Consider the following 14,427-nt stretch of genomic DNA (forward strand, 5'->3'; position numbering starts at 1 on the left):
TAGGCTCCCTGACTTAGAAGTCAGGGAAAATAAATGTGGCATATACACAATTATCTCTGTCTCCCCTGCCATTTTTCCATTTAGAAAAGTTCTTGCAGAGTGCTGATCCTCTTTTCTGATTTGTCTATGCTATCACTAATACTTGTTTCCAATAAAACTCATTAGGATTGTCTCTGTTAATTTTAGAGAAATCCAGGCCTGCTTATATGTGTAGAAGCAGAATATTACTCATTAACTTATTTTTAACCCCAATAATCATCAGGGGACTTAGATGTATTTTTGAGAGCAATTGGGGAACACAGTACTTGGAGTTTAGTGTGGGTGAAAGACAGAAAACTTATATACTCTTCTGCTCTTTGTGGGTTGGCTTATACTCCCTGAAAAACAAAAGTTGTGTAGTTGACACACTATTATGTCACATATGCTTAGTCCATGTCTTTGGTTAGGTGGAAGGAGATGTATAGAGCATAGTTGTTTTGTTTTTTTTTTAATGTGTAGCCCAGGCTGGCCTCGAACTTGTGATTCCCACCCCTCTCCCCCCTTCAGCAAATTCTACCACAGCCGGCTAGAGCATAGTCTTTTATGGGGTGATCCATTTAGTTTAGTTCTTCACTCCTGTGTGGATAGGGTTGGAAAAAGAAAATATTCATGAACTCCACCTTTGGTCTCTGTGCTTCCTTAGTGGATCATTTTTTCTTTGCTTTTTCCCCATTAATTAGATACTTGTCTACCAGTCTTCTCCCTCGTCCTCTGTCAGTTTCTTCCATCTACCTCTGGTGGTTTTAATAAATTAAATGTATCTGTTATATTTGTTAGCTGCTGGTATTGCCCCACTATTTTTCTTGAGGACTTTTGTCCATATGGTTGTTTTAGAGTCCATTGAGTGGATTCTTATTGATGCTCTGCCTGTGAACTGGATTACCTGAGATTTGTTTTGGTTCTAGGGTTTCAGGTAGTTCAGGCTGACACTAAACTTGCTAAGTAGCCAAGGATGACCATTAACTCCTGAATTTCCTCCTTCCTTCTCTCAAGTGCTGGAATTACAGGCCTCTGTCATCACATCTAGTTATTAACTGAATTTTAAAAATATAGATAATATATACATCTTAAAATTTATAACTAAGTTCATTTTAAAATCTATAATTGGGAAAAAGTGCTTTTGAAGTAAATTTATTAGAGAAAACTGTAAAGAGAGAGAGAGGTCTTTTATTAAAATTTACCATCTTTCAAACCAACATGTTATTGGCACAAGAATAGGCAATAAAAAAGAATAAAGTCCAACTATTATTTGCAGTACTGTGACCAGAGTTGTCAGGATCAGAACCTAGCCCTGGCAGCACTAACAAGTCATGATCAGCCATCTGTCCTCAACAGGACAATTAAAGAGAAAAAATAACAGTGAAAAGCAGAGACAGGTTTACTCAATGTGGCCACATTGCAAAGAACAAATAAAGACCTCCACCTTTCAAGTTCTGAATTATGAATGCCACAAAATCCTGAAGTGGTGGTTAAGAGCATCAAATGAAATGCATCTGTCATACTTGTTAGCTCCTGTTTCTGTTCCAGTATTTTTCTTCAGGACTTTTGTACATATGGTTAGGGTTTTGTGGTATGCATAACTCTGCAGTCCTAGTCAAGGTGTGATCCTGCCCTTCACTGCAGATGGATATTATCTGGTCTCCACCCTTTCCTGCCAGATAGTCTGATAATGCTGTCAGACTGTGTGAAATCTCTTTTTGGGAGGTAGCATTCTCCTCTGGCTGGTACCAGGCTTCATCATGAGCTTCCTGGAAAAATTCTGTGTCTTGGTAGCCATTATTTACTAGTCTAATAATCAAAGAGAACTATACAAATATCTGTCTTTAGAATATTTGTTGTCCTTCTAGGACAGTTACAATTATGCAGTTTTAAAATACAAAAGTGGGAATTCAGTTTCAAGGGGGAAAGGTATATATAGCATTGTAAGAATAGTAAATTTTTCAACTCAAAGAAAATGAAGTTGAGTCTAAATGTACAAACACAAAGAATAAAGAGAATCATGTTGGTATTATCTTTGATAGAAGATAAGAAAAACAGGGGCTGGAAAGATGGCTCAAGCAGTTAAGAGGGGTGGCTTGTCTTCCAGAAGATGTCTGGGAAACCTGAGTTCATTTCCCTGTACCCACATTGAGCATCACACAGCCCCATTGTTTGGGGGCTAGGGTTTATGTCTCTTGTTCTTTAATTCAGATAGGCTTTATTTGGATTATTGAGAGTATGGTGTGCAACTTCTGAAATTTATATTTTGAAGGCTATGTATGTTGCTTTTTCTTGTTGCCAAGAATATACAATGAGGAGGATAGTCTTCAGTAAATTATGCTGAAGAACAGATAGCCTCATTGACAAGACTAAAATTGGACCCCTCTCTTATATCCTATATGAAAGTCAACCCAAAGTGGAGTGAAGACTTAAACTGTAGATTGAATCTGTAAAGCTGCTGAAAGAAGACATAAGGGAACAGTTTCTTGATGATGTTGACTTTAGGAAAGGGTGTTTTTGTTATTGTCATTTTTTTATATGACTTATAAAGCATAGGCAACAAAAGCAAACATAGATTAAATAGGATTGCAAGAACTGAAAAGCTGCACAGCAAAGAATAAACGAATCTTGGAGAGACAACTACAAAACGAGAGAAAATATTTTCAAACCATACATCTGATGAGAGGTTAATACCTAGAGTTGATAAGGAATTCAATTCAGTAGCAAGAAAATAACTCAGTTTTAAAAATGTTCGAAGGATCTGGAAAGACACTTTCTGAAGACAAAGAAGTGGCCCACGGGTATATGAAAAGAAAACTGTTCCATGTGACTAACCACTAGAGAAATTCAAATTAAATTCGCAAAAGGCTACCACCTCTCACCCAGCAGAACTACAATATGATCCAATAATTCCTTTTATGGATGTCTGTCCAGATGAAATTAGATCATTGTGTCAAAAACCTGAATTTATTCAACCATGCTCATTGTAGCACATTACACATGGAGTCAACTCAGTGTTCATCATGGATGAGTAAATAACAAAGTCGTTACAATAGAAACACAGCCTTCTAGAAAGAAATTTTATACTGAGACATAGCACAGAAAGACAAATTCTGCATGATCTGATTATAAACAGAGTCTAACATAGTTGAACTCATAGACTCAAAGAGCAGAATGGTTACAATGTATTGTTAACTTGAAAATTGTTTTTTGTGAGTCATCTTAAAATAATCCATGAGTCAACAAAATTTAGAAAATATTATAAACTAATATTGATAGGAACTAGCAAAAGTTGAGGGAAGTTTGCAGTCTCCTTCAAGATGGTCAATTCTCTATCTATCTATCTATCTATCTATCTATCTATCTATCTATCTATCTATCTCAAAAATCAGCAATTTAAACATTAACCTCAAAAATGCTAAAAATAGCAAATTTAAACCACAGAAAATAGAAAAAAAGGAAGTGTTAAGTAAAAATTAATAGAGGGTGGGGAAAAGCATCAAAACAGTGTCGTCAAAGCCAAAGTTGGTGATTTGCAAAGAACAGTGTTGATAATCTTGGGGCAAGGCTCCCTTATATTTGGTAAGTGTTTCTATCTACTTAAGAGCTAATTCAAAAGACCTATAATATCCAGCATTAGGGTGAGGAACACTAGAGACTTTAATGAACTATTGATAGGTATGTACACTGATAACATTTTAAAATACTGTTTGGAGAGCTAGAGATACCACTTGGGTTTGATCCCCAATATTGCAAAAACAAACCTGTTTGGCAGAATCTCCTAAAACTGTAGACATAAAAATACTCCTGTGGTACAATGGAGTATGCTTATAACAAGTGACACTGGCATTAAAAGTCATACACAGTAACATTCTTGCCATATTTATTCCTAAGAAATCAAAACTGGTAATGATTCATATGCCCATCAAAACCCAACATGGCATTTTATCAGCAATGGAAATTGGCCAGCCACCTCCATATTCAATAGCATAAAAAAAATCTCAGAAGCACTCTTAAAAGAAGCTAGGCAAAAAAGAATATAATCTACTTTTATAATGTTCAAAAACAGGAAAAATTAATCTACAGTTTTTTTTTAAAATAAAAAGAATAATGATTACATTTGATGCAGGGCAGTATTTGGAGCAGGGCAGAGTAATGGCTAAATGTTACAATGCCAGGCTTCTGCTGTATTAATTCCTTGTTTCTGAATCTGGGTAGTAGAGTTCAAACTGTGCTGTTTATAGATGTCATGTGAAGTCATTTCTTTCTCTCTTTTTATTGAGTACAGACAAGTCATTGTGTACTACAAAAACCCATTTGGAAAATTTTGTTTTGAGCCTTATCCCATAATGGAAGTTTTTTTTTTCCCTTGATGGGGAAAATAGTTGATGAGAAATGTGTGTGTGTGTGTGTGTGTGTGTGTGTGTGTGTGTGTGTGTGTGTGTGTGTGTGTGTTTATGCACACATACACACATAATATCTCTAAGTATGTATATAGAAACGCAGTCACCCTTGTCTGATTTGTTATTTTTTTTAAGAAGTTATAGCTGTAGGAAATACCATAGTGAGTGTTATTGCAGAAAAGGTTATAAGTTCATTCTTCATCTGTTAAATATTTCAGACTTACTATTTTATCATTAACTCTTGGGATTTCTACTGATGGTATGACGTGAATTAGCTGGTGGTGTATTTCCTGTCATCTCAGATTGTTGATAACAGTTAATATGGGTCATGAGTTGCTTTTTTAAAAAAAGGAATTTTCCCTTTTTCTCATAGCACTTGTAATAGTGTGTGATAAACTCCATCTACTCCCCAAAGAAAAATTTCCATTTCTGTTTTCTGGGAACAAATTGACAATTTCTGAATTGGTCATTTTCATGGCAATGTTAATATTGTTACTAATCTACAGCTAATGTTTCAATTATTTTTTTTTTTAAAGTTTAAAAAATGGGTATGGGCCTTTTGCTTGCATGTATGTCTTTATGTGCTGTGTGTGTGCCCGATGCCTACAGAGACCAGAATAGAACATCAGATACCCTGGGACTTTAGTTAGAGACAGCTGTGGACTGCTGGTTCTGAGAATTGAATCCAGTCCTCTGACACCCAGTGCTTTACTTATCTCATTAAAAAAAAAAATCTCTAGCCACATTAAGAAATTGACCTTCTGTTTTCTTCCCATCTCCTTCATGATGATCATCCAGCATTCTGCTGTCATTCGCTTGAACTCTCAGTTCTTGTAGATGCTGAATAAAACACAAATTTTATATGGTAGTGTATAGAGCACATCCAGAGCCTTAAGAGTCAATGCTGAAAAAGTGTACTGGGATTAGAACATTTTCACCTGTTAGAAAATTTTTATAATAAAATGTTGAGATAACTTTGCAGAGAGTCTCCCCATTGGTGGACAGGTCCCAGAGAGGAGATAAGGGGTTGGTGAGGGAAAAATGAGCCAGGCATGATGGTTAGGAGAATCTTCCAGCCTGACTGACCAGCAGCCACTGTTTCTTTATACAGAATTCAGTAAGCAGGGTTACATTCATGTTGTTCCAAAACATAGATAATTTTTGGTTTTGGACATGTGTTTTACTTCCTTTTGCATATCATTTAGTCTTTACTGATAAACCGTGACAGAACAGAGTTATCTTTTACAGTCATTTTCCCTCAAGTTTAATCACCATTGATAAACAGTTATCTTTTATAACCATTTTTACTCATTAACCCTATAACCCAATTTTTAAGAAACTAGGGGCGTATGACAACCTGTTCTTAGGCTAGTATCCTTTGTGACTTCAAGGATGCTAGACCAAAACAAACTCTTCAAGCCAGCCTGGGCATATTGTCATGTCTCAAGCAGTGTATTATTAACTCTTAATGGTCAGAGTGCCCAAGAAAAATCCTCAGGCCAAAGCTGCTGCAGTTACTATTGAAATTCTGGCATAATGCAATGTTTACACTTTATATATTTACAGAATTTGTCTATATGTCTGACCCTGGCATTCTGTTGTTCCTTGGTCATATGACATCACAGTGGCTCTGCATGTGCTAACTTTTCTAAGAAAGGGAGGTCCTGACAGCTCATTCTTATATCATCTTTTTACATTGTTCTTTCTTTATTAATAAGTCTCTGTGTAGGGCAGAGGTAACACCAGCCAGTCTAACTTTGTTGCTGTTATTGACTATGTTGCTATTCCACATAGTCACCAGAGTGTATAGCAGGAACAGGCTTACTATCTGATCTATGGTGAACTCCTCTAGCCCACCAAATCTTGTTGACCTTTCCAAATTTACCTTGAATATCTTGTTTCTGTGTAAATAAAAGGACAGATGTTTTATAGACAAATATCTCATAGCTTCATAAAGAGACCTCTGACTTCTTTATGTGTATTATAACCTCCAAGACATAAGGAAGACCTTCAAGTAGATAAGGATATCTCCCTAAAAGTGGGAGGGGTAGTATGTTCAGGGCTTCACTGGGGAAGCTTAGAAGCAGTACTCCTGGGAGAAGGCCTAAATGATTCATAAGAAATTTTTCATCAATCCAATATCCCCAAATTGTCAAGCAGCTGTGCTGGCTTTATGACTTTTGCCATTCCCATCAGATGTGGCTGTGCTATAACTTTACAGCCATCTTTAATTGATATTTTATGATAATTGTTTTATCAACTGTCTATAATTCTACACACACACACACACACACACACACACACACACACACCAGTTTTTCAAGACAGAGTTTCTCTGTGTATCCTTGGCTGTCTGAGAACTCACTCTGTAGACCACGCTGGCCTTGAACTCAGAGATGTGCCTGCCTCTGCCTCCAGAATGCTGGGATTAAAGTGTGTGCCACCACTTTCTGTCTCAGTATCAATTTTTAAATAATTTTAAAGTTGTAGGTATATCCAGAGAATTCATCATTCACATCGTTATCTAGGATTTTAATATTTTAAGAGGATTTTTTAAAGATTTATTTTATTTTATGTATATGAGTGTTTTGCCTACATGTATGTCTGTGCATCATGTGTGCCTGGTGTCTGTGGAGTTCAGAAGAGGGCATAAAATACCCTGGAACTGGAGTTACAGGTGGCTATGAGCCACTGTGTGGGTGCTGGGAACAAAACCTGGGTCCTGCAAAAGCAACAGTACTCTTAGCTGATAAGCCATGTCTTTTAGGCCAGGAATTTAATATTTTGTTTGTAGTTTTATCTTCTTTTGAAATAAAATTTATATACAATAAAATGCACAAATATTAACTTTACTGTTCATGAGCTCTATCAGTTGTTCCTTCCCGTACAACCAAAATACCTATAAGGATGTAGACTATTACTGTCATAGTTGAAAATTCCCACGTCACTTCTCATCATCTCCTTACAACTTTCAACAGATCTGTTCTTCTGATTTTTCAGTATAGATTAGTTCTGCCTGTTCTAAAGCGTCACAGGAAAGCAGTTATATCATCTGTAGTGTATATGGCTTATTTCACAAAGGCTAATGTATTAGATTCATCCACATTGTTGCATTTATTAATAGTTGAGGGATTTTGTTTGTTTGATTTTTGTTTTTTTGAGACAGGGTTTCTCTGTGTAGCCCTGGCTGTCCCAGAACTTACACTGTAGACCAGGCTGGCCTCAAACTCAGATCTGCCTGCCTCTTGCTTCCTGAGTGCAGTTGTGTTATTGCTCTAAGCCATTTTAACAGGTGTAAGATGGATTTTTTTTTTGACATTTTTCACTTTCATTATTTTTACTTACCAAAACTGAGCACATATTCTTTTTTATACAATCAGAGGCAAAAATCTACACACAAAGTCAAGAAATAAGTAGTGCTTGGGGGGATTGTTAGTGCTGAGGGAGTTGTTGTCAGGAATGTGCTCACACAGGAAGCCTGCACTGGTCAGTAAGATGGAATCTTAAAGTAGTTTTGATTTGCATTTCCCTGATGGCTAAGGATGTTGAATGAATGTTTCTTTAAGTTTTCTCAGCCATTTCAGATTCCTCTAACTAAAGTTCTCTATTTAGATCTATACCCACATTTTTAAATTGGATTATTTGGGTTTTTGATATCTAGTTCCTTGAGGTTTTTTTTTTTTATATATTTTGGATATTACCCTTCTATTGGGTATGTAGTTGATGAAAGAAAATCTTTTCCCCTTCTGTAGGCTGCTGTTTAGTCTATTGATGGTGTCCTTTGTCTTACAGAAAATTTTCAGTTTCATGAGATCCCATTTACTAATTGTTGATCTATTGGTGTTCTGTTTAGGAAGTTGTCTCCTGTACCAATGAGTTCAAGGCTATTCCCTACTTTCTCTTCTGTTCAGTTCAGTGTATTTGGTTTTATGTTGAGTGTGGGGTGGCTACTCACCAACCCTGCAGTTCCTCAGAGTTTTCTTGAGTGAGAGCAACAGGAAATATTAGATAGAAGGATTTAGAGTGTAGAGATAAATAGATAGAAAATACAGGATAGCCTCGAGAGGGCCTGGAACCTATTCCAACGAGTCCTGACTGTCTCTGCCCTAGGGTATTTATAGAGACACCAAGGGGTGGAACAAAAGACCTCCCCCCAGCACAGCCAAGTGCAGACCATCTCAGACACCTGCACTCAGGCCCATGGTCCAATCATCCCCTCTATGCAGACCTGCTGGGTAAAGCTACGAGAAACCTGAAAACAGGCTCCCACAGTTGAGGTCTTTGATTTGTTTTTACTTGAATTTTATGTAGGGTGATAGATATGGATCTATTTGCATTCTTCTACATGCTAACGACGTTAGACCAGCACCATTTGTTGAAGATGCTTTCTTTTTTTCTAGAGTGTATTTCTGATTTCTTTATCAAAAATCAGGTGTGTTTGGGGTCTTCGATTCAGTTCCATTGATCAACATGTCTGTTTTTATGCCAATAGCATGTGGTTTTATTACTATAGCTCTGTATTACAGCTTAAAATCAGGGATAGTGATATCTCCAGAAGTTCTTTTATTGTTCAGGATTGTATTAGTTATTCTGGGTTTTTTGTTTTTCCATATGAAATTGAGTATTGTTCTTTCAAGATTTGTAAAGAATTGTGTTGGAATGTTGATGGGGATTGCATTGAATCTGTAGATTTTTTTGGTAGGATGGCCATTTTTACTATGTTAACCTATGAGCATAGGAGATCTTTCCATCTTCTGTTATTTTCTTCAGTTTCTTTCTTCAAAGACTTCAAGTTTTTGTCATACAAGTCTTTCACTTGCTTGGTTAGAGTTAGCTCAATATATTTGATATTGATTGTGGCTATTGTGAGGGGTTTCTCTTTTCTTTCTCAGCCTGTTTGTCTTCTGTATATAAGAAGACTACTGATTTTTTTGAGTTCATATTGTATCCAGCCACTTCACTGAAGGTGTTTATCAGCTATAGGAGTTCCTGGTAGAATTTTTGGGTTTACTTATATATACTTTCATATCTTATGCAATAGCTATACTTTGACTTCTTCTTTTCCAGTTTTTATTCCGTTGATCTCCTTCAGTTGTCTTATTGTTCTGGCTAGATCTTCAAGTACTATATTGAATAGATATGGAGAGAGTGGACAGCTTGTCTTGGTCCTGATTTTAGTGGAATATCTTTGAGTTTCTTTGCATTTAATTTGATGTTGGCTATAGGCTTGCTGTAAATTGCCTTTATTATGTTCAGGACTTCTTTTATATCCTTCCAAAAGTATTCTGTGTCTGTTCAAGTAAACAGGCATGTGTGAAAGATATAGCAAGTAGTCTTAAGAGATGGTTGTCATCAGGGACAGATCCAACTTTTTTTTTTCCCCCGAGATTCTCTGTGTAGCTTTGCGCCTTTTCCTGGAACTCACTTGGTAGCCCAGGCTGGCCTCGAACTCACAGAGATCCCCTGCCTCTGCCTCCCGAGTGCTGGGATTAAAGGCATGCGCCACCACCGCCCTGCCAGATTCAACTTTGCTGAGACCTGAATTGCAAGCTATTTTGAAAACCTTGCTTAAGAAAATGAATACCAAAAGGTACCAAAATGAGTAGTTGTTTAAATGAGAAAAGAAATGACAATAGATAAATTTTTTAGTTGCTAAATACTACAAACATTACAAAAATCTAGAAAATAATACATTTAACACTCCCACCCCCCACCCCTTCCCATCAATTAATTAATTTTTGGTTTTTCAAGACAGGGTTTCTCTGTGTAGTTTTGGTGCCTGTCCTGGATCTTGCTCTGTAGACCGGGCTGGCCTTGAACTCAAAGAGTTCTGCCTGGCTCTGCCTCCTGAGTGCTAGGATTAAAGGCGTGCGCCACAGCCACACGACCTGCATTTCATTTTTGAGTCCAGTTAATATAATGAGGTGTGAGAATATTCACGGAAGCTTCCCCTTATACTGTGATAACAAGTATATTGCAGCAGTCTTGGCAGACTAGATCCCTGCTTTTCACTGAACCCACTAAAAGAATGTGGGGCTCAGTTTCCCCTTGGCTTCTTGTGATCTCAGCAGTGACATGAGCCAGTTCACCATCTACTGTCATAAGGAGAGGTTAGGGTGGAAACATTAGCATTCTTTGTACATTAATGTAGTTATTCGTCTTGGTGACATACCCTGTCATCTTTGCACTCAGGGAAACTGAGCCAAGAGATAGTGAGTTTAAGGCCAACTTGGACTTTATCACAAGATCCTTTCTCAGAAATTGACATCAACCAAAAAAAAAAAAAAAAAAAAAGCAGCCATACACAAAAGCAGTATAGTAGTTTGTGTAGTCCCCAGCCTCTTGCTATTTCAAACATAGAAACTATTATCATATATTTATGTAATTGTGTTATTATATCTGTTGTATTGATCTCGAGGTAAAAAATATAGGTTAAAGAATATATGCAATTTTGATTTTGCATAGCAGTTGGTTAAATTGCCCTACATAGATTGTATCTCTTTTTATCATACCAGTGACCATGTTTGTTTCTCCTATATTTGTCAGCCGTTCTGGTTCCACCTATGTTGTGTTCCTGTTCAGAGGTGACTATATATATTGATATGTAAAATTAAGAGAGGACATAAATTGCAGAAAAGCATGATCCCATCTATACTGTAAAAATGTATGATGTCTGTTAGGTACATAGAAAGAAGACTTAGGAGAAACTAGCATAAAACATCCTTGAGAAATTTATGCATTTTTTTGAGAAAAAGAATCTTATGACCATCTAATTCTCTGATAGTGCTAGTTAGTAGAATTTCAGCTAATACTTGAGGATTACCTGCTGCAACTTAATCTAGGCTACTGTGTTTTCAGTGGTAGATGAGGTAGTGAGGGGTAGGGAAATAAGGAAAATGGGCCTATGGAGACAATGCTTCATTAAGGAAATGCTTTTAATTAAGATCTGCAAGATGACTACTTGTTAACTAAGTCAGGAAAGATAGGCTAGGGAAAAGGAGTGAGAATGAAATTTAAGTATGGGTATGAGAAATGGGCAGACCATTAAAGTCTGGTGGCAGTTTCGTAGTAAGGTCTCTGCAGAATTGATGTACCCTGTTTTTCTTAGAATACAGAAGAACCTATTTATTTACATTTGGTACAGTGGAAAGCTTTTCCTGGAAATGTGGTGTGTGTGTGTGTGTGTGTGTGTGTGTGTGTGTGTGTGTGTGTGTGTGTGTGATTTCTAATGTATCTTTGCTTTGTTAGTACAGCCAGTACTTACAATTACATTGTTAAACGAAACCTCTAATAGGACTTCAGTCTTAAATGCTTGCTTGGGAGAGGTTGTTTCCATTGTCATTTTTTTTTAAAAGGATTTGGGTATCAATTTGTGAATTGTAGAAAAAATTTAAGACCATCAAGTGTACAGTTTAACATAAATGGACAAAATTATTTTGTTTTTCTAGTTACAGTGCCCTATGAGAATTTTAGTACCAAAGAATTAAAAATCAAACTGTAAAACACCAGCATTTGAGAACTAATGTAAATGAAAGAGATTACCTTCCAAATTGTAGTGTAACAAAGTAACCTTGTGACTTTGTTGTTGGCTAGCACAATCTTGTTTTCTGTTTGAATTGAGTGGCAATTCCCAGCATTATTCAACAGCAGTAGAATTAAGTTATGTTTTTAGCAAAAGGATTTTGGAAGTATAATGTTTGTTCTGATATTAACATTCTACTTATGTATTTAGCAATTAAAATAACTCTTGTAATGATGGTGGTATTAGAAGGGATAGGGAGCTGTCACAGAATTTGAAGCTTAATTATCTCTTTGGTAACAAAATATCTTCCATTGCAATACTTATTTTTTATGGTAATTGATTCATTTGTTCTCTAGTTATCTGCTTAACTTCCTAACCATAAACACCTGCTCTCATATTATATTTAATTAGTGTGAATACTATGTATAGAGTAGTTGAAATCCAGAGGAGGTTTTCCTTTATAAATCATGAAAGGGAAAAGTAAATGGTGAATGCTATGATTTTCTTCTAATAGTCTTTGAAAGTCTGTTTACTGAAAATGAATACTAAAATTATTAGTTTACAGAATTAATTATTCCACTTTAGAGGAGGGTTCCCTAGTACTAGCATTGGGCTCAAGGAATATGTCAGTTCCTTGGAAATGGAACCATCTTAGTTAAGAGTACAAGCTTTGAAAGTAGAAAAAAATTTAGTGTGTTATCATTTATAATTTGAATAAGAGAGATTAGGCAAGTTGTTTTTACATCTAAAAATGAAAGGATAAGCCATAGCATTTTTTAAGATTTTTGCTCATGGAGGCCAGGTGAGGTCAGGATGGAAGCTAACTTAACTGGACGTATATTGTTTGTGTAGATTTAAATTTTTGCCAAATGATTTCTGAGGGTGGAACATAAAAATAAACACACAATTCAAAATATGTATGTAGCTGACAGAGTAAAGCCACACAGAAAGGTACAGCTTAAGTTGAAAGTTTTTCAGATGTATGAAATAATAATTAGACTGTGTATTCCTTTTTTTTAAACGTTTTTAACCTTTAGTTTTTTTTTTTTTTTAATTTAACTTTTTATTGACTCTTTGGGAGTTTCACATCATGCACCCCAATTCTGCTTACCTCCCGGTCCCCCCATATACTCACCTACTCCCCTCATCCCTGCCGTAACCCCCCCCACAAAAGAAGACAAAACAAAGTAAGAAAGCAAGCAACCAAACAAAAACAAAAACAATCCCCCTAAACCCAAACAAAACAAAAACAACAAAAAACATCTCTCTGCTTCTCCTTTTCTGCCTCTCCAATATCTCTTCATTCGTCCTAGTGGCGTTGTGGGCTTTGGTGTGTCATATAGTATACATCAGCTTTACTAGCAAATCAAGATGCATAACTGTTGATTTTTGTCACCAAAAAAAGAGTGTAAAAATAGTGATCAGAAAGTACTGAGAGACCATCAGTAAGGTCACGACAGGAAGGACCATTGTGCATCCAACAAGCCCAGGCTTCCTCCATTGATAAAGAAAAGGTAGTTTCAAATCATATGAACAATAACTTCAGTGAGTTGAAACAAACCAAATACATTTAAAAGCTAGAACTCACTATGATGCTTTTAAAAGGATCTCAAACTTTTAAGAGATCTCTACCCAGGACTGCTGTCATTCTTTGTTGGGAGAGACCATAGCTGCTACCCAAAGACAGAGCTGTTAGCCAAAGCTAGCCCATTTAAAATTGCCTGCTGGGATGCTATAGACCTTAAACAGCCTGAGGTAAGCCACCTCGAATACTGTAAGTCTGTCTGATATTGAACAAAACAATGCCTGTTAAGGTATTATGAACTTGAGCTGCATTCTAGATCCTGCCTCTTGGGATGCTGTGGGCCAGAGTTGGTATATAGAAAATCACAATTGTAGTAAGCTAGAGATACTTTTGGAGGGTGATTATCATTACATCTCCTGCAGACCTAGAAGCCATGGTGTAGATAGGGAAGAAAGTGCATACTCCAACCCGAAAGTAAAGCTCTTTCCCCAGTTGGCACTTTGCAGTGCCCCCACAGTGCCTTCTCTTAACAAAACACCAGCTGGCAAAGTCCATTTCTATAACTGCAAAGAATGGTGGATTTGGAAGTGAGAAGCTATTCATTCATAACTGATAGTTTATGAAAATTTTGCATAGAGATAAGAAAATTGTAAACACAAATAATTGAAAAATGGCTGAATACTTATATAGCTTACTCACAGAAGAGTAAATTTAAAATAAATTTCATGGGTGCTGCATCCCTGTTATATATATCTAGACACACGCTGAACAAGATCCATAGTAACAACACCAGTTGACATGCATGTGTGGATGGGGGAAATTTCACAAAGCCACCCCTTAATGAAGAGCTACAGACAAACAATGGCTGCAGAGAGATGGGGGGAATTAGTTTTCTCCAAGGACAGGCTTTCTGATAGGTTATCCAATCCCAAATGGTCGGTTATCCAATCCCAAATGGT

General features: G+C 36.6%; 1 protein-coding gene across 8 annotated transcripts in view; it reads left to right on the forward strand.

The window, feature by feature from the left end:
- Window positions 1-14,427, forward strand: part of Neo1 (neogenin 1) — a 178,869-nt gene that overhangs the window by 67,586 nt on the left and 96,856 nt on the right. The window lies entirely within an intron of this gene.

The sequence above is a fragment of the Peromyscus leucopus genome, chromosome 7 (genome assembly GCF_004664715.2).
Source record: "Peromyscus leucopus breed LL Stock chromosome 7, UCI_PerLeu_2.1, whole genome shotgun sequence".
NCBI classification, from domain to species: Eukaryota; Metazoa; Chordata; class Mammalia; order Rodentia; family Cricetidae; genus Peromyscus; species Peromyscus leucopus.